Source organism: Montipora capricornis, chromosome 6 (assembly GCF_036669925.1).
Source record: "Montipora capricornis isolate CH-2021 chromosome 6, ASM3666992v2, whole genome shotgun sequence".
Taxonomy (NCBI): Eukaryota; Metazoa; Cnidaria; class Anthozoa; order Scleractinia; family Acroporidae; genus Montipora; species Montipora capricornis.
In genome coordinates, this window is record NC_090888.1 from 71,671,548 (window position 1) to 71,676,547 (window position 5,000).

Here is a 5,000-nt window from a genome sequence, read left to right on the forward strand (position 1 = left end):
ATTGGGGGCGCTAACGTCGAAGACGCTAACTTGTAGAGGGTTCTGGGGAAATTCTACGCCAGAACATTTTGAAATCGTGAAGCTCGGAAATGCTACTTTCAGAATTCTCGACGAGATGTCAAAAAAATTAACGTAGATCAACCGTAAAATGACAGATGTTTTACTTCTTATTTTTATTTTTTGCTTGAAATTGGAGGAACTAAATTGGCTTATTTGCATATGTGGGAATGCTTCAGAAAGTTTTTTTGTCGAAGCGAAAAAAGACCCACATATGACTACGGTAATTGCTTGACATTCTCTGTCTTTGTTATTCTTTTGACGCACGATTTTGGAGTTAATACACTTAAAACTTAAAAAATGTGTATATCTATAAAAACCGCTTTCAAAACTGCAATAAATTGCGCTGAAAACATAGCCTCGTCAGGCATGTTCCGCCATCTTGGATTCAAGATACTCTGGCACCCAGTGTATGATGCACCAAGTGTCTTGGCTTGTCCACAGACTTCATGTAAAGTTCCTCCTTCTTCAAGTATTACTCAAGGAAGTTTTATATAATTTCATTCCTTCTTCGTGTTGATGAGAGATCCTTTCGCCACTCGGTTGATTCGCACGCTCTCTGCTATTTGTCTTAACATGGCATCATTACCATACACTCCAGTCACGGACATTTTGAACTCTTGTCGTTCCTTCCCATACTTTTCTACGCAATGTCTCCATAATGCTGATTTTTCGTCTCGATTCTTTAAGCCCCCCGCGTGCTCCGTGCCTCTTGTATGGGCAAGAGAGGTGGAGACGAAGCGGTTATATTCGTGCCTTTCGACACCTGGATACCACGGTGAAATCAGAGACCAGGGGTATAAGATAAAGGTGGTGGAGAAGACAGGTACAACACTGAAGGAAGTGCTACAAAAGTCCAATCCGCTCAAACAGCAAAGGTGTGGGAGAGAAGACTGCCTGGTTTGTAAACAAGCTGGGAAAGGTCCATGTAATGCACACGGTGTGACGTACGAGATTGAGTGCCAGGGATGCGAAAATAAGTACATTGGTGAGACAGCCAGAAATGCCTATACAAGAGGCACGGAGCACGAGGGGGGCTTAGAGAATCGAGACGAAAAATCAGCATTATGGATGGAGACATTGCCTAGAAAAGCATGAGAAGGAACCAAAGGAATTCAAAATGTCCGTGACTGGAGTGTATGGTAATGATGCCATGTTAGGACAAATACCAGAGAGCGTGAGAATCAACCGAGTGGCGAAAGGACCGTCGCCGAGTTATACTAATGTGCGAGCCAGCGAGCCATGCGAGTCACAATTCGAGCCATGCGAGTCATGCGAGCCAGGGTGCGAGCCATGCGAGCTCTGGTGCGAGCCATGCGAGCCAGGGTGCGAGCCATGCGAGCCAGGGTGCAAGCCATGCGATGGAAAATGAATGCGAGTCACAATACGAGCCAGGGTGCGAGCCATGCGAGCCATGGTGCGAGCCATGCGAGCCAGGGTGCGAGCCATGCGAGCCAGGGTGCAAGCCATGCCATGAAAAATGAAAAATAAAAAAAATAAAAGACAAAAAAGAATTGGTATGTATAAGATATCTCGTACCGTTATTGCAAGTTATTGCACTTATTCACGAGTCCATCCGCCATTTTTGATCGTTTTCAAGCCCAGTTTCTCTCGGACAGAAATGTTCATTTCTCTACCGCGTTCTTCCTTGGCACATTGCAGAGAACCAAAGAGGTGGATTTTTTCATTCCAGCCGGAATTAATTATCAGGAGAGATAGAAAGTGTTTTTCTGACATTTACTTCTGAAGTAATATAAGTGAGATAAGTGAGATTCGAATACAAAGCATTTCTTTAACGTTGTAGTTGCATTTCTTTAATTTTTTTTTAGCACAGACTTAGACGAGGTTGACATTATATACGAAATATAGAAATATTTTTTGCAAACAGCAAATTTTACTTTTTAGGATTTGTTAGAAGATGGAAATTGAAATTGAACTTCAGCAGAGGATAGAAGAAGAAGGTTTTGAAGTTGCTTTTAATCCTCCCGGTGATGAAAGCTGTTTCTATCGGGCTGCAGCGTTTCAATTGGGATTTAAGTTTGAGATCTTGCGCAACCTCATATTTGATTATCTGGAAAGCCATCAGTTTGACGTGAGTTATTTTACTTGATTGCGTGACAGAGAAAAGATGATGGCATTACCGACAGTTGGTCAAGAGAAAACAAACGGAGTGAAATGAAATATTTTTCGCGTAATTAGTTTATACATCATTCTTTTCTTGTTAAAATATATTCCTTAATTGAGCCCCCAGTCTTAGTCTTCTTGTCATTATAAACTGCAGCACCTTTTTTTCCTCTATGATTATCCATCTTTATAGTCTTAAGCCTAATTTTCCTTGCCTCCAGGTTGAGAGGTTCCCTTTATAGCTGCAGCGTGTACATTGTCACGATGTTCGTGACAAAGGAGCAGAAAAGCAAGGATTTGGGTATCGCACTCTTCTTAATGTCCGAAAGGCTATATAAGACAGACTTTTTAATGAATTAACGGAGAAATTAATGGTTGAGTGTTTTCCCGAGAGGTTTTAAGACATTTTGTTTTGAGGGAAATGACCGCTTGGCTTTCTTGTGTGAAGTCGACATGGGTGGTAAAAAGGTGCCTGCTGTATGGTCAGAAGCATTGAAGATCCTGCAAAAGAATTATGCTAATTCTTTAGTAATTAGCGCCTTTGCAGATGTGATGCAAGATAATGATTATTACAGTGCATGGGGTAAATTGTTGTCATGTAATGTTTCATATTGTTTGTTTGTATTGTTTTCAGAAAACGAAATATTAAGTTTTTAACGAAACGGTGATAAGTTGTATTGTTTGCACTTTAACTTACAGGATGACAATTTCGTTAAAGTTGTGGAGCTACAGCTGGGTCCCTCAGTGGGCACTCTTTACTTTGGACACAGTGGTAATCACTACGTCTCATTGAAGCCCAAGCAAATGGTACATTTGGTTACTTTCGTGTGCTATATATAATGTAAGCAGGGGTGCCTGGGTTCATTTCAGAACTGGGTACATGTTCAGATTAGACCTGTAATACAGACTCGTACCCAGTCGCTATTTACGGGTTTCAAAGCGAAAGCGGTCTGGATAAAGTGGAGCGCGCGGGGAGTTATGGGAAGAGGCCGAAGAAAAATAGCGACCGCTCTTTTTCCTTCTATCCTTCCCATGACACCTCGCGCGCCTTAATCCAACCTAGTATCCAATCCTCTTTCCCCAAAAAGCATAGCGACTGGGTACGAGTCTGCCTGTAATATACGATTTCTGACAAACAATTAACCAGTTAGGCTAACATGAAGCTCTGTTTACATTTCAGACAGATTTTTTGCTGTGATAGTTGGTCACTGGGTTATGTTCAGGACATTTATAAGTATACAGTTACAGTAGTGCTGAGTTACTCAACCTTTTCAAATTTGTTTCAGGCGTCAAGCTATGCAACGGCAGTGAAATCTTCAAGGGGAAATTCTGAGCAACGTACTACTTGTAGCTTTCCCCCTACAAGCAAACGGGAACAAAGCGCTCAAGAAACTAAAAAGTGCGCCAGTGAAACTTTCAAAGCCAAAAGGACAACGACAAGAAAGGTACGATTTTAACTCTTTCACCGCCAAAAATGCAAATTGACACATAGATTTTACTCTGTCTAACGCCAGACGATTTTACTCGTCAATGGGGGAGCCCTCGGCAGTGAAAGGGTTAAGGGTAGCTGCTAATTAAAATTACATATTCTTCTTGGTTCTGATCGGCATTAGCGGTATACACACAGTCGCTGAAAAGATCATTCTGTTGTGTCTAATTTCAGATCAAGGGAGGGAAAAATCAAGAGATGGAATGGTGGGAATCTGCAGAAGAATACAACCCTGGAATGAGTTTATGGCGAGGAAGAAAAATCTCCGATGACGCATCTTGTGAGTCAGATATTGAAATAATTGAAGAAAAGGCAGCCCCAAAAGACAAGTCAATAAAGGTATGTAGGAGAAATTTATTCACGTGTTTAGCTGTGCTCGTAAACGTTATGAATCCGTAATGACGCTCACAAAACTGCAGTTCAATGATTTGTTGTTTCTCATGTTATGCGACTTAATATTTTGGCATGAACGCTCCTCGTCCAAAGGCTACTTCGTAAACAACAAAAATCAAATTGTCCCTGTGTTATAATACTTTGTGCGGACAAATCACTCGAGATGACTCTATAGCCAGACGATACAGAACTGCAACACTTTACCTATACAGCCCTTCCCTTTGTTGGATTTAGAAATGCAAGCTGGAAATTACCACGGCAGTTGCGGATACCAGTGTGGTTGAAATAAGCTCCGACGATGACATGGAGGTCGATTCGCCCTTGAAGCACCCTACTAGGAAGAGACAGCGTATTTCATCTGTAAGTGATTGTATAGTGACTGAACACGAACAATGCGACTGTTCCAATGCTCCTCCTCCATCGTTTCATTCGGGACGCAGTACATCGTATTGTCTTTTAAAGTAAGACCAAGGTGGTCAATAATTCACGTTGCGCCGCCTCATCCACATTCTATTAGCCAAATCTGGCTCGCTAGTGGAGCCCCATTACTTTAGAAAATTTGGTCGCACGTGAAAAAGTTATCTTACCAACTAATGCTATCTTACCAACAAATTTTTTTTGCTGGCATACAAACAATAGAAAAATCGAATTAGTTCAAGACGTCAGGTGACTGAAAACAGGAAAATGCCCTCGAGGCCATTACAAGTGCGCATGATAATAGATCTATTTTGTTGTTTGGGAGGGGTAAAGTGAATGGCTGCATATGTGTCAGTGAAAATAGTCTTACTACTTTATCAAAAGTCCATGCTTCGGATAGAAGTTTCTTCCTGAAGTATTCATGACCTTTTTTAATTTATTGGAAGCAATAGCGACGACAATATGGACATCAGCGTTTTAAGAAAAGGACGTAGACTGTATGCCAACCAAGACGATATTG